This window comes from Terrapene carolina, unplaced genomic scaffold (genome assembly GCF_002925995.2).
Source record: "Terrapene carolina triunguis isolate 2854851 unplaced genomic scaffold, T_m_triunguis-2.0 Scaffold96, whole genome shotgun sequence".
Taxonomy (NCBI): Eukaryota; Metazoa; Chordata; order Testudines; family Emydidae; genus Terrapene; species Terrapene triunguis.
In genome coordinates this window covers 32,023,444-32,040,018 of record NW_020664447.1, presented here as the reverse complement: position 1 = coordinate 32,040,018, position 16,575 = coordinate 32,023,444, and the positions used below count along the sequence as shown (strand labels likewise).

The 16,575-nt window shown below is 38.0% G+C and overlaps 1 protein-coding gene across 5 annotated transcripts in view; it reads right to left on the bottom strand.

Moving 5' to 3' along the window:
- Positions 1-16,575, bottom strand: part of FUT8 (fucosyltransferase 8) — a 270,218-nt gene that overhangs the window by 154,193 nt on the left and 99,450 nt on the right. For all 5 annotated transcript variants that reach the window (XM_024210899.2, XM_024210895.2, XM_024210897.2 and 2 more), the window contains exon 3: positions 7,776-7,866. The gene's annotated coding sequence lies outside the window, so the exon portion shown is untranslated. The remainder of the gene's footprint in view (positions 1-7,775; positions 7,867-16,575) is intronic.

The window sequence follows — 16,575 nt, the reverse complement described above, 5'->3', positions numbered from 1 at the left end:
TCTGCACATATTGCACTTTTGGTGTGCATGTGTCCCATACTGGATTCTTTTTGGCCAGCACTGTCCATCAGAGCCACATCTGTGCCATGCTCCCCCAAAGGCATAAAGAGCAGAGCAGGCACAACCATACCTCAAACTTCTTTACCAATATAGAATCCAGATGGTATAGGACTCCATAACAGCAGGGAAGAAGGGAGGGTTGCAGATCACATATAGAGAACACATCTCAAAGAACCACACTTACTCTAGGGTTAGTAGCCATTCTTTCTTCTTTGAGTGATTGTCCAAATGGATGCCAGGTCTGGTGACTTGCAAGCAGGTCGGTGTTCACAGTCTATTGAAATAATAATTGCAGGATAGCTCTGCCAAAGAGGGACATCAGATCTTGATGTCTTGACTAGGGAATAGTGTTGTGTAAAAGCGTATACTGATCCCCATGTAGCCACCCTACAAATTTCAGAATCTGATATGATTCTCCATGAAGCAGCAGAACCCTCCTGAGCAGGCTCTAACAGGCAATCATGGTTCTAATCTAACTCATAGCATGATTTAATACAATTATAGTTACCTATTTAGATAGTTTTAGGGTAGATATTATTCTATCCGCAAACACTGCATATAGCCTAGGGGAGCTCCTGAATGTTTTTGTCCTGTCCAGATATAATGACACAACCCTAACTGTATCCAGGGTGTGCAATTTGCTTTTCCCTTGGTTGGAGTGAGGCTTGGGAAAGAAAACCAGCAGATGAATCATCTGATTCAAATCCTTCTAGCTGCTAAGGCCATTTTCATAAAAAGATGGTACACAGTGACCCTGTTGTTAGGGTCTCAAAGGGAGGACCTATTAAACCAGATAAGACTATGTAAAGGCCCCAGGATGGAGAGGTTTCCCAGAATACAGAACAGATGAATGAGGCCTTTAAGAATCTACCAATTGTAGGGTGGGAAAATATGCTGAGACTCTCAATGGGGTGATGGTGAGCTGATATTGATGCGAAATATAACCCTGATAGAGATGATGGGTAACTCAGAGTTCTTTATGGATAGCAGGTAGTTCAGAATAACAGGAATTGGAGGGACTAGAAAAGACAAGTGGTGTCATGCTGCCCAAACAGAGAACTCTTTCATTTGTCTGCATAGGTGATCTTGCTAGAGTCCCTGCTGCTGTTTACCAATATATTCTGTACCACAGCAGAACAGCTTATTTCAATAGTATTTAACCAGCTAGCATCCACGCTGTGAGGTGAATGACATCAGGTGCAGATGAAGAATCCTCCCCTTGTTCTGAGATATTATCTCGATAGGTTCATTAGGTTGATATTCCAGAACTGTCTGGGCCAAGTTGCGGCTGGCATGGTTATTACTGGCGAGTCCGGTCTCAGTTTCCTTGGTGTTAACAGTATCAGTGGATTCCCAGTACATTATCTCTAGATTCCACAAAGTAAGAAAAGCATCTGACAGAGAACCCAGGCTTAGACCCACCCCTGAGCTGATAATTTGGCCCTTTTGGTTTTGTCTGTGATGAACAGCTCAACCAACCATTGGTGGAATACATTTAGTAGGATGGAGCCCTTGAGAATCCATTTGTGGTCACTTGTAAACTGCCTGCTAGGACATTCTGCGATTCAGAGCTACTAGTGTGATTTGGTGACAGATACACCAGGCCCAGAGGCTTCTTGCCAAAGGGGATTGGGAAAGGAAATCCTAATCCTCCCTGTGTAATGATGTGTTGTCTGCCATGACTCGAGCTGTCAGTCCACATAGCATGGGAAGAAATACTGTTATGCAGGCTATATGAATAAGCTCTGAGCTCTTATGTGAAGGTGAGGCCTTCCTTTTTCTTGGGAATGAGGAAATACCTCAAGTAAAATCCTCTTCCTCTAACGTGATGTGGTACCATCTCTACTGCATAGAGAGAGAAGTGTTTGTACTTCCTGTTCTAGTACGCTCTTGTGAAAGGAGTCCCTGAATAGGGACAGGAAAGGTAGGTGAGGACAGGGTAGGGAGTGAAACTGAATCACATGACCTCCAATACCCACTTATCTGTTATAGCACTTTAGAAATGGTGCAAGTGAGACAAACTGTCCCCAAAACAGTGGGGACTGGGTGGGAAGATCCACAGTCACTAGTAAGCAGCTTCTGAGCAAGTAGTCAAATTTGTTGCCTGGAAGACAAGTGAGGTGGTTGTGACAACATCATAGCTGTTGATGAGGGCCTTCTTGAGAATTTTTGATGTTTTCTGGGAGGGTCCATAGGTCTGCACTGATAAATAGGCAGCCTATGGTAGGCTTGAGGTCTGAAATGCTTGTGTTTAGGGGCTGGTGTATATAGCCCTAATGACCTAAAGCTTGCCCTTGAATCTTTTAGGGTGCAAAGGGCATCATCAGTGTTATCATTAAACAAATTACAACCCTCAAAGAGCAAATCCTTAATAACTATCTGCAATTCTGTAGGAAGAGGAGCCAGGATCATTCACACATTGTGACAGACATTGCCATCGACCTAAACATTGTATCAGCTGCATCTGGGTGGCGGGAGCCATGTTCTAGCCAACAGCTGATCTTCAGCTACAATGTATTTGAACTCCTCTGAACACCCTGCTGCCTGAGACCTGGTAACATCAGTCTCCATGTTTTGAAGAGGGTGTCACGGATACTGGTGTCTGCCATAACATTTTAACGGGGTCTAACAAGGGCTGTCAAGCAATTAAAAAAATTAATCGGGCGATTAATCGCACAGTTAAACAATAATAGAATACCATTTATTTAAATATTTTTGAATGTTTTCTACATTTTCAAATATATTGATTTCAATTACAACACAGAATACGAAGTGTACAGTGCTCACTTTATATTATTTTTATTTCAAATAGTTGCACTGTAAAAAAACAAAAAAAATGTATTTTTCAATTCACCTAATATAATTACTGTAGTGCAATCTCTTTATCATGAAAGTTCAACTTAAAAATGTAGAATTATGTACAAAAAATAACTGCATTCAAAAATAAAACAATGTAAAACTTTAGAGTCTACAAGTCCACTCAGTCCTACTTCAGCCAATCACTCAGACAAAACAAGTTTGGTTACAATTTGCAGGAGATAATGCTGCCCGCTTCTTGTTTACAATGTCACCTGAAAGTGAGAAAAGGCATTTACATGGCACTGTTGTAGCTGGCGTCGCAAGATATTTATGTGCCAGATTCTCTAAAGATTCATATGTCCCTTCATGCTTCAATCACCATTCCAGCGGACATGCGTGCATGCTGATGATGGGTTCTGCTCGATAATGATCCAAAACAGAGCGGACCAACGCATGTTCATTTTCATCATCTGTGTCAGATGCCACCAGCAGAAAGTTGATTTTCTTTTTTGGTGGTTCGGGTTCTGTAGTTTCCGCATCAAAGTGTTGCTCTTTTAAGACTTCTAAAAGCATGTTCTACACCTCGTCCATCTCAGATTTTGGACGGCACTTCAGATTCTTAAACCTTGGGTCGATTGCTGTAGCTATTTTTAGAAATCTCACATTGGTACCTTCTTTGCGTTTTGTCAAATCTGTTGTGAAAGTGTTCTTAAAACGAACATGTGCTGGGTCATCAGCTGAGCCTGCTATAACATGAAATATACGGCAGAATGCAGGTAAAACAGAGAAGGGGACATACAATTCTTCCCCAAGGAGTTCAGTCACAAATTTAATTATTTCATTATTTTTTAATGAGCATCATCAGAATGGAAGCATATCCTTTGGAATGGTGGCCAAAGCATGAAGGGGCATACGAATATTTAGCATATCTGGCACATAAATACCTTGCAATGCCGGCTACAAAAGTGCCATACGAATGCCTGTTCTCACTTTCTGGTGACATTATAAATAAGAAGCAGGCGGCAGTATCTCCCGTAAATGTAAACAAACTTGTTTGTCTTTGCAATTGGCTGAACAAGAAGTAGGACCGAGTGGACTTGTAGTCTCTAAAGTTTTATATAACTGCACTCAAAAACAAAACAATGCAACAAAAAAAATCTACATTTGTAAGTTACACTTTCACAATAAAGAGATTGCACTACAGTACTTGTATGAGGTGAATTGAAAAATACTATTTCTTTTGCTTATCATTTTTACAGTGCAAATATTTGTAATAAAAAATATAAAGTGAGCACTGTACACTTTGTATTCTGTCTTGTAATAGAAATGAATATATTTGAAAATGTAGAAAAACATCCAAAAATATTTAATACATTTCAATTGGTATTCTATTGTTTAATTTTTTTAATCTCAATTCATTTTTTTTGAGTTAATTGCATGAATTAACTGTGATTAATCGACAGCCCTAGGTCTAACATATTTTCATTGATGGGGAGGGTGAGGTGTCCAGGTACTGACATATGTAAGATGTGTAGCAATTTATGTGGCCTGTCCTGAACTTCCTTGGCTGGGATCTCAAGAGTTGAGTCTATCCTCATGAATGCCTGAACAAGGCCCTTCATTTTTGTTTTGTTTTTTATGCTTAAAATTTTCCAGGAATTTTCATTGGAAAAATTAAAAAACAGGTGAAAATTGGTGCAAAAAATTAATTTCAGTTTTCTGGGTAAATATCGGGAACAGAAGGACAGTAAAAAAAAGCAAAAAATAAAGAAAAGTAGGAGTACTTCTGACCCGACTCCCTGCTCTGGAAGGAGGAGATGGCAGCTTGCTAACCTTCAGCACTTCTTTATTTAGGACTCAACACTATTTTGCCTTACTTTAATGGACAGCCTCACATATACACTTTGATTAACTAACCACTAACACAAACAAATCTACCTAATGTAATGCATTGGATTTTCTTAATATAATGAGTATTTTCAGGTACCTGAGCAGTCCAAATTTCTGGTGGAAATTGGTAAGAAACAAATTAATTATGAATTATTCTTTTTTGGTATAAATCAAAAATGAAGGGCCTTGCTCCTGAAAAACGCTGTAGTCATCATAAGTGGTCGACAACAGTTCTGGGGCCACTGCTTCATCTGGGGATGACAAGATGTGTACAGGTATGGACTGATCTGTCTCTCCTGCAAGTCCTAATCTGGTGGAGAAACCTCTTGTACTGGTTCTCTTCTGGATGGTTCAGAGGATGGGGATCTGGGTCTAGGATAGGTAGCTGAAATAGGTCTCCTCTGGAAAGGAGGTCCCCAAGCAGTGGCGCTAATGCAGATATTTCCTTGCGGGAGTGGGGGGGGGGGGCAAACTTCAGTCCTCGCCATCCCCAGCAGGGACCCAATTCTGGTTTCCACTCATTCCTCTCCCCCTGCAGTGACCCTAGTCTGGAAAGTCTCCTCCTTATCCACACAGTGCATTAACCAGTGCTACCAGGAAACGAGTTCTCAGTGGACTGTCTGAGCTCCGCTGTACAAGAATAGACTCCATGCAACAACACTTGCCCTAGCTGCCCCTCCATCCAGACGGAGGGACAGCCAAACAAAATTTGAGTGGCATTCCAAGCACACAGCTTCAGTGGTGCCCTGGACAATTCCATAGCAGCCATACTGATTTAGTACAGGAACACTACTTAAAAGTGGTCAGGCCATGGTTCCCCCAGCTCCACAGCCTATGGAACTTTGAGCAACAGCAAAAACCTCAGAGAGTGAGGACATTTGCCCTCTCCTAACCCTCCCCAAATTGGTGCCACTATCCCCAAAGTGCACAGAAATTCCAAGTATGGTTGTAGGTATAAGGCACAGGAGGTCAAGCCAATGGGTACCATGGGTGTGGGTTCCTAAGTCAGCACCTTCTATAATAACGTGAATCTGATTCAGAGGTTTGTCAGGGGTATAAGGTCCAGAAAGTCCAGATAAAGCAAATCTTGCAAAGGAAGACTCTCCACTTTCTTCTGAAGGAGCTGTGGTAAAAATAGTCCTCATGAAAGGGAGGCCACTGAAGTAATGCGAATATGAATTGGACGTGCTCTACCTGGTACCAATATGGTCATCGGTACTGGGGTCAGAGTCCAGGTCAATGATAAAGGAAGGCACTTCACAGAAGCAAAAAAATGGAGAGCATGATTCCCAACAAAATGGTAAGGCCTTTGTAACAACATATAGCTTTGATGCCAGAAAAGCAGACAATGTCAGTATCAAGGATACAGGCATGAGGGTAGTGAGTATAACTACATCTAGATAGGGTCTGTACCAGAACCACAGATACAAAAACAGACATTGGTGCTTCACTAACAATATTAGTGTGATAAGTACCGATTGTATCAGTATGAGAGTAGCCAGTGCTGTGGAGAGTTAATCATGCAATCTCAGTACAGAGGACCTTACGTTTGCCAGTATGGTACCAGAAGAGATCGGAGGTAAGTCCATGGCCACATTGTGTTCAGTAACTTCACTATCAGAAAGGGTGTTCAGAGAACTATCTTTAAGTCTTGAGCTACCTTTATGTCTGAAAGTCTGGCGGTTTTATAAGGTTTGGATGCCAAACTTGGAGAAGGCGAGCTGCATATTTTCTCCTTGTGGAAATTACATTCCTTCTTACTTCTGACTCCAAAAGGTTTTGTAAAGACAGAAGATTTGGTGGCTGCTTCAACCATCCAGGAAGATGAAGCTGCAGAAGCACTCAGAGGATCTCTCATCCTACTCACACCTTCTTGTCAACTGTTTGAAATGGGCCATCCTGATTATCACTACAAAAGTTTTTTTTCTCCTGCTGATAATAGCCCACCTTAATTGATTAGTCTCGTTAGAGTTGGTATGGCAACACCCATTTTTTCATGTTCTCTGTGTGTGTGTATATATATATATCTTTCTACTGTATTTTCCACTGCATGCATCCAATGAAGTGGGTTTTAGCCCACGAAAGCTTACGCCCAAATAAATTTGTTAGTCTTTAAGGTGCCACAAGTACTCCTTGTCCTTTTTAGTCTCTGATCATTCAATGATTGCCTGTTATGTTCATTCCCTCTGAAGCACCTAGCATAGGCCACTGTCAGAAGACAGGCTACTGAGCTAGTTGTATCATTGATCTCACCTAGTATGGTTGTTTTTATGTTATGTTCTTATATGGCTGGGAAGCCTGGGTCAGAGGCTGGGTGCACTGATTGTTCAAGGAGAAGCATCCCGAGGCAAGACTTTCTTTCTTGATAAGTTCACTTTAAACATGTGAATTTATCTTGCAGATCTAAAATGGTCTGCAAGTGTCATACCTATCAGGGATGTGTGCTTCCTTGAGGCAGATCAAACATCTTATATGACCATCAGTCAGCAGCAGGACAGCTTCCCAAGATGGCCAATTTTTGAATCCCAAGGACTTATGGTTTATCATGGTGAGCGAACTGATACCAAGTACTTCCCGGGGAGAAAGAAATATTGTTCCCAACAGGGAAAAATAGAAACTACACAAGAAATACTAAACTAAACTAAACTTAAACTGCTGCTAACTAAATAATTGACTATTTAAAATGTATTTACTAGGACTATAGAAGGCATGCGTGATAAAAGAGGAGAGCTCAGACTCATAGCCATGGGCAGTGAGAAGGAACTGAGGGTAGTTGTGATGGCCTGATCCTTTTGGCCCTCAGTTGGAAGCACAATGACATGCAGGGTGCAAGCGCTGCCCCAACCAGTATTGCTGATTAAAATCTCTACCTTGAGTGCATTGGGCATGCACTTATCAACTATGGAATATCTATATCCATCTATCTATATATGAACAATCACTTGAAGAAGAATCACAATTCATTCAGTTTCAATTTCCAAGTGTCAGATATGAACACTAATCAATAAATCTGAAAAACAACTTACCTTCTCCATGACAGTAGGAAATAGAAACAGTTGTATGATGGGCTTCTAGGGAAATAACTGTTTCCTCTGCTCCAGCAGTCGGTGAAATTAACTGCTCAAAAAAACCCAAACAAACAAATTAGTCATAATTTCAATGACAGCATTTTATTTTGTAGTACAGCGAGCACCTGCCACAGCCCAAAGTGCAACTGTAAAAATACAATATGGCATATTGTTGAAGTTAAAAATGATATATCCACTGTCTTCAACTCTATTAGTTTTTGTTCAACATGTATATTGCCAAAATGGCATCAAATAACAGAAAGCACTTAAATATTGAAGAACTAATACGTCAAAAAGATTATTCTGACAATACATGTTACAAATATACTAGAAAGATGATATCTGAGAATAGGTTCATTAATAAATTTTAACATCTCAGAAACCACTCTAAGGTGAACCCAAAAAAGTATAAGATGCTCTTGACTGGGAACACATATTTATATATTTCCTAGATAAAATTCTGTCAACATTAATCTACCAAAAATCAATCAAGTTTAGTAAATTAAAATATCTAATTTTTGATGTATACATCTAGTGCAGGGGTAGGCAACCTATGGCATGCGTGCCAAAGGCGGCACGCAAGCTGATTTTCAGTGGCACTCACACTGCCGGGGTCCTGGTCACCGGTCCAGGGGGCTCTGCATTTTAATTTAATTTTAAATGAAGCTTCTTAAATATTTTTAAAACCTTGTTTACTTTATATACAACAATACTTTAGTTATATATTATAGACTTATAGAAATATACCTTCTAAAAACGTTAAAATGTATTACTGGCACGCGAAACCTTAAATTGGAGTGAATAAATGAAGACTCGGCACACCACTTCTGAAAGGTTGCCGACCCCTGATCTAGTGGGTGCATCCACACGAGGGCTTGTAATGCCTGTAACACTACTGTTTTGGATCACAAAATTCTGCATTATTCCCCTTATCCAACCTTCGTGTCTCCATTTTAATCCCACCATTCTCAAATCCCCATAGCACAGCTTCTATCCTTCCAGATAAGAGCTTCTAAACAGAAAAATGATGCACCAATCAAGCAGATGTGCATTGGCCGAACCATTGGAACACACTGAGGCACTCCTCCACATCACCTTAAAGGTTAGGACAAAGCCTCCAGGGTGCTCCAAAACCCAAATATTGAGATACTGGTGTCTCCTACATACAACAGTACAATGAATAACCACCATAACTTTTGGCTAGCTCAACTCTAGTTATTGTAATGAATGGGATTTCCAGTAGCCAGTGCAAGTCATAGCTATAGAAATAAGAACATGTTTTTGAAGGAGGTCTACAGGAGATATAATATACAGCTGATAATTACTTGAGACTATATACAATTCTCTTTTAAAATATAATCTTGAATGTTCTGAATCCACTGTTTTCCCAAGTTTGGTCTACTTTCTGCTCATAGATCAAAACTGCTTGAAGATGTGATGAATTGTTCCTATAAAAGTCGCCCATTTTTAACAGTAGGCAGCAATCATGTGCAGGTCAGTTAAAGAAGAGGCTGCAATAGTATTGTAGGTTATCTATTTGGTTTGTAATCCTAAATGCTCTGAATCCCCCCAGTTCTTAGGCCCTATTCGAAGAAAATACTTAAGCATGCATTTAACATTAAGCATGTGCTTACGTCCCAATAAACTCCAATGGGACATAAGGACATGATTATGAATTATCCTGAATTGGGGCCATAGTCCCTGAACTTTCTATAAACACATTTTCCTGTAAATTTTCTGTTATGCAATACAGCCGAAAGAGTATCTGATTTCTGTCCTTAAGATGCCTTAAATTCTGCTTTTCATTCATCTACTGAAGGATTTTTGAGATTGATTTGCCATCTTAAAAAGTAGCTTACCTCAGACAACGGTTTTAAGAGACACACTTCTTTAAATCATAATTAGAAATCACCACATTTCATTTACTATCATCATATTTACAACAGGGACAACATGGTCTAGTGGTCATAGAATGGCTGAATGTCAAAAGTAGTTCATACTCTGCACTGACTCACTGAGTAACTTGGGCAAGTCATAATCTCACTATGCCTCAGTTTTCCAACAGTGAAGAATTTAATACTTGCCTACTTCATTGTGATGTCTGATGCTTAATTAATTAATCTTTACTATGCACTTTCAAATCCTTAGATTAAAGATGTTATGAACAAGTATAAAATATTAATATTTTACACCAAATCCAAAGTAAATTAAAGTCTTTTTACCAAATTATTATTTTGATATTTAAACTTTACGATTAATGTTAAAAAAAAATCATAACTTTTAGTAAGAATGAATGGAAAAGACATTATGGAATAGTGATTTTTAATCATATCTCTGATAAAATAAGTACCAGAGTACTCAATTTATAAATAAATATAAGGCTTACTTATAAAAAACATTACTTCCTTTAAATATTTTTATCCAATTACACAGACACACACCCTTGAATATACAAGATTAAAGGAATATAAAGATCAGGGAAAAAACAAAATGCAAGAAAACTGAATAAATTTCAAGATGGTGAGGTAATGTACTGAAACACTCAAAATTTCAATAAATTCCTCGTCAATGCCAAAGCAAACATCAACAGCCTCCTTCAAGATCTACTAGACCAAAAAAACATAATTCAGACAATCAGAGAACTGAATTTTGTTAATTCTAGTTCTCTTTCGAGAAATAGCATGTGTTGCTCCAAGCCCTCTCTTTTAGTGTATTTCTCCTGGCTCTCCAAAAAGATTTACATGCTTGTTTATCCATCTTTAAAGTATAAAACTGAAATGTCATCCTTACTGTCCTCACAATATTCAAGTTTACTTGCAGAAAGAATAGTCAGTCACATAGCCATGGATCTAAATAAGTTGTGTACAGGGTGGATAACAATCAATATTTATAAAAAAGTTTATTTAAATTGGATTTTTCTTTTCTAAAATAAACCTACTTAAAAGTGAATTTCAAATCATCTGAAAGCCAAAATTTACTGTAATCTATTTGAACTATTTAAATTAAAATTAAAAAAAATAGTATTCAAGCAGTACAAAGTTTTACAGAAAGTCACACCACTGAACTGGTGGAAGTCATTGACTAAGAACCTGGAACCAGAGTATGCTGAAGTGCTAAACAAGCTTTTGACAGCAGTAATCTCTTCTGTAGGTGCAGAGAGCATAGTTTCTTCATTTCAGTTTATTCAATCAGTTCAATTCAATGACTGGCTCTCATTCAAAGCTGAGCAACTGATTGGGAGCAGAAAAAGCTTGTTTTCCTCTTCCAACCTATGTATAATAACTAGGTGTGAGAAGGTGAGATCCACTACTTCTAAAAATTTGAATGACATTGGGACAATCAGTTAAATTCATTAACCACAGTTAATATTTCCTTTGTCTAATAAATCGTTTAGTTTTAAATTGCAAAACATTGTTTGATAGTTAATTTTTTCTTATGTATTCAACACATTTAAGGGAGTTTTATTCAACTAATAGATAATTTTGAAATGCTGTGTTTGAACATTTTTGATTGAATTCCAATTTTCATCCAAATGCAGTCTTACACAAATCGCAAGTAAAAACAATCATCTAGTAAATAAGAAAACCATCATTTGCTATTTTCTAACACAAAAAATTGTAAAAATTAAGAATCTGAATAAATGTATACTAAGCTATATGATTGCTTAAATAAATATGTATGAACACAGTATCTTCCTGGACAGTAAAAAGAAGTACCAAATTTAGTGTAAAGGCTATATTTAGTTGCAAATCAAAATGTTTTAATCATTACTAACCAATGAGAATCAATCTTTCTTTAGAAAAGATAACTAAAAATGTACAAATACAAATAAGACTAAAATCAATTATTTAAATCAAGGTTTCCTGCTTGCTGATTTTAATCATTAATTTAGATTATTTAAATCACTTTGATTTAAATCAATCCCAACCTGGTTGTGTAAACACTGTAATATTATTACTAAATAATTTGTGGCAAAGATACAGAAAAGACTGTGCTTTAATACCATAGGCCAAAGACTCCCAAACTGTGATCCTTAGACAATTAGTGGTTCACCAACCACATGCTGGTAATTCACAGAGAGAGATCGCCAGTTACATGATTTTGGTTTCTCCTTATTTACAACTACTAAATTGAATTAAAGGACAGATAAACAACACTGAACCTGGACTAGTTCAGAAAGAATGGAAAACAAGTATTTAAAAATAAATAAGACTCACACCTATCATATGTCTATATATATTTTGATATTGTGATGAGAATAAATGCCAGCCTTGTTCATATTTTAGATGTGCTATTAAAAAAAGAAAAAGAAAAGATGTATAGAATTTCTATAATATATTCAATAAAAGAGGTGGAAAATGAACATTATTTTTACATTAAACAACTGCTATAGTTGCAACGGGGATGTCACGCAATTGTGAATGAAATGGAAGGTGAGTCCACCAGAATGAAAAGGAAAGAAGATGGTCCACAGAGAACAGTTATTAAATATGTGATCCACCCTATAAACAAGTTTGAGAACCCCTGCCAGAAACCCTAGACTAGAAATAAATTTAGTTTTTCTTTTCAACCATGTAAATACTGATCAGTGTTACAGAGGCAACACACTGTCTCATGAGGGAGGAACACAGAAGAGTCATTTTATGAAGCAGTGGAGAAAGCAGATACAGAAGTCTGCACTTACGTTTTCAATGTCTCAGTAACACCTTTTAACTAGGGCTGTCAAGCAATTAAAAAAATTAATCTCAATTAATCGCGCTGTTAAACAATAATAGAATACCATTTATTTAAATATTTTTGGATGTTTTCTACATTTTCAAATATATTGATTTCAATTACAACATAGAATTCAAAGTGTACGGTGCTCACTTTATATTCATTTTTATTACACATATTTGCACTGTAAAAAACAAAAGAAATAGTATTTTTCAATTCCTCCATTACAAGTACTGTAATGAAATCTCTTTATCATGAAAGTTGAACTTGCAAATGTAGAATTATGGACAAAAAAATAATTGCATTCAAAAATAAAAAGATGTAAAACTTTAGAGCCTATGAGTCCACTCAGTCCTATTTCTTAGTCAGCCAGTGACTCAGACAAACAAGTCTGTTTACATTTGCAAGCACGTCCCCTGGAATGGTGTCCAAAGCATGAAGGGGCATACAAATGTTTAGCATATCTGGCATGTAAATACCTTGCAATGCCAGCTACAAAAGGGCCATGCGAACACCTGTTCTCACTTTCAGGTGACATTGTGAATAAGAAGTGGGCAGCATTATCTCCCATAAATGTAAACAAACTTGTTTTTCCTTGCGATTGGCTGAACAGAGAAATAGGACTGAGTGGACTCCTAGGCTCTAAAGTTTTACATTATTTTGTTTTTGATTGCAGTTATGTAACAAGAAAAAAAAATCTACATTTGTAAGTTACACTTTCACAATAAAAAGATTGCACTACAATACTTGTATAAGGTGAACTGAAAAATATTTCTTTTGTCATTTTTACAGTGCAAATATTTGTAATAAAAAATAATATAAAGTGAGTACTGTACACTTTGTATTCTATGTTGTAATTGAAATCAATATATTTGAAAATGTAGATAAAGATCCAAAAATATTTAATACATTTCAACTGATGTTCTACTATTAACAGTGCAATTAAAACTGTGATTAATCGCGATTAATTTTTTTTATTGTGATTAATTTTTTAAATTAATTGCATGAGTTAACTGTGACTAATTGACAGCCCTACTTTTAGCTATTAAAAATGAGACCCGTATCAGTCAGAAACACACCTGGGTGAAAACTACCAATATCTACTCTGAGTTATTCTAATGTCTTTGGGTAGATGTATTTATTTGCATGGAACATATGGGCCCGAATAGTCAAAGGTGTTAACATAACCCAATCACCAAAGAACATTAAACACTCAAACAATGTTCGGGGTTTGGTATACAGAAACCTTAGCCTGCTTAGTACCATGGGAAACACATTATCAAAATCCTCTTAACATTTTATTAAAGGATACAGAAAAAGAAGGAAAAAAACAGTTAAAGCATTTGAAATGTAAATATTAAATAAGATTTTCATTTTAACAACATCCCTTGCTCCCTTTAGTTGGAGAGAGGTTTCAGAAGGAAAAATCCCTTGTTTGACAGTCTCTTAGATTGTATTAAAGATGGCAAAAACTGTCCTTTTGGAGAAAACAGAAGAAATTAGTAGAGATGGGCTGGAGCTGTTATTGTTGCTGTTAAAGTCCAATCCCATTTCCTAAGAACACAAAACAAGATAAACACATGCAAAAGAGGAGAGAAAACAAACAGCAAAGATAGAAAATGCAGCTTCTGTCTGTGGTGCTGAATTTCACTTGCAACCTCACTGGTGGAAAAACACAGGGCCAACACACGGTCTTAATAGCCACTCGGATTGCTGACTAATTTGCACCAGCTTCAGGAAGCTTAGATGCTTTTAGTTGCCGTTATGGTCACGGGCTTAGAGTGGTGTTGCAAAATGTACAATCTTGGCTGGTTAAGCCAGACACTTGTTAGACAGAAGGAAAAAGGAGAGAGAGGAAGCAGAAGATATAAAGTGGAGAAGGAAAAGGACATGTAGGGTGTGGGAGGAAAACAGACAAAGTCTCACAACCCAGGTGATGTTTGGGATTCAGATGGAACTGGTGAAGGTGCCATGTCACGTCTCCCTCTCTCTGGCCCAGTCTGGTCAGGACATCTCTAAGGATCAGGATGACGAAGACCCGAGATCCCAGGAGATGGTAGGGGTGGCAGCCATGATTCACAGATCCATAAATTACAAGGCCAGAAGGGACCATTGTGATCATCTAGTCTGATCCCCTGTATAACACAGGCCATAAAACTTCCCCAAAATGATTCCTAGACCGTATTTTTAGAAAAACATCCAATCTTGCTTTAAAAATTGTCAGTCAGTGGTGGAGAATCTACCACAACCTTTAGTAAGCTGTTTCAATAGTTAATTACTCTCACTGTTGCAACACTCATGCAACTGAGGTTGTTGATTACAATCTTTTCACCCTTCCCAAGTGAACAAGCAATGGGTCACCTGATTCCAAATGTGCCATTCCCACAGATGGATACATAAGATGATAGACTGAGCTACTCTCTGTTGCGGTAGTACATAACCACATTACTCATGAGAATCTAAACAGATTCCCTCTAATTCGAGATTGGAAAGGTCTTGAGAGCCAGTCCAATGCCCTTTTGTTCTAGTACCAAATTCCCCAGGGGGTAAACCCCCATGGCACTGACCCAAAATTCTTCAGCAACAAGCCTGGCAGCAAGGCAGAGGCATATGATCCAGTACCAAGGTCAACACTAGTCTTCCAGAGCTGAGTACAGGGTATCATAACTGCACCAGCAAAAACATGTTTAACTAACATTAGGGTCTAGCAAACATACTAACCAAGAAAATGCAAAGGCTCCTACTATGTCCCCAATTTTCCCAGGTTTTACAATATCTGAAATCAATAAAATGCATGTCAGGCATGGACACATTTTCCAAATACGTGAGCCATATCTTTACAAGCAGATGTAGATTTCTCATTGGCAATAAGGCACACTTACACCACTCTGGCTATGTAAAGGGGCCTTAAAAGCCTAGCTCAAGAGAGGACCCAAGCCACAAAGAGCATTAAAGACTGAACTGAACCTAGAAACATTTTTTTAACCTTAAAAATGAAGAATACACATAAAAAGATATATAAGTGATAGTAGTAATACACTGCCTTGCCAACATGCCTCAATCCTAATCTGGAAGGACTAATTCTAGACAGTAGAGGGAACTTGAGAACTGGTACCTAGATATAACCCAGGGTACAATCTGGATGGTTGAACAGCTGTGTCCCCTCAGTTCTCCAACCTGGGGTGCCTTTTACATTACTTCATTGTGAGAGCAACCACTTCTGCCCTGCTCACACGCAGCCTCCAGCATGTAAATTACTCCCAGTTTTACTGCAATAGTGTTGCAGCCAGCCACCCTTGAATCGCACCGCAGAGCAAGACCAGCAAATTCCCAGTCCCAGACTTTCCCCAAGAAATGTGCATCTTGTAGTGTCCAGCCCTCTCCTGGCAACACACGTTAAAGTCCATCATTTTATTAACAGAAAATGATATGGACAAATCCTGTTATCTCAAATGACGTTTTTCAAACACTTCAATCCAAGCACACTGGTTTAGTTAAAACAATAAAACAGATTTATTAACTACAGAAAGATAGATTTTAAATCATTACAAGTAATGAGGCATAAAAGTCAGAATTGGGTACAAAGAAATCATACAATCATAGGGTTAGAAGACTGCACCAGTTATCTAGTCTAACCCTCTGTCAAGATGTAAGATTTGTTGGGTCTAAACCATCCAAAACAGACGGCTATACAGCCTCCTTTTGAAAACCTCCAGCGAAGAAGTTTTTACAACCTCCAGAGGCAGTCTGTTCCATTGTCCTACTGTTCTTACAGTTAGGAAGTTTTTCCTGAGATTTAATCTAAATTTGCTATGCTGCAGTGGGATTCCATTGCCTCGTGTCCTGCCCTCTGTGGCAAAAGAGAACAACATTTTCTCCATCTTTTTTATGGCAACCTTTCAAGTATCTGAAGACTGCTATCATATCCTCTCTTAATCTCTTTTCCAAACTAAACATACCCAGTTCCTTTCACCCTTTGATCATATGGCTTGCATTCCATCCCTTTGATAATCTTTGTTGCTTGCCTCTAGATCCTTTCAAG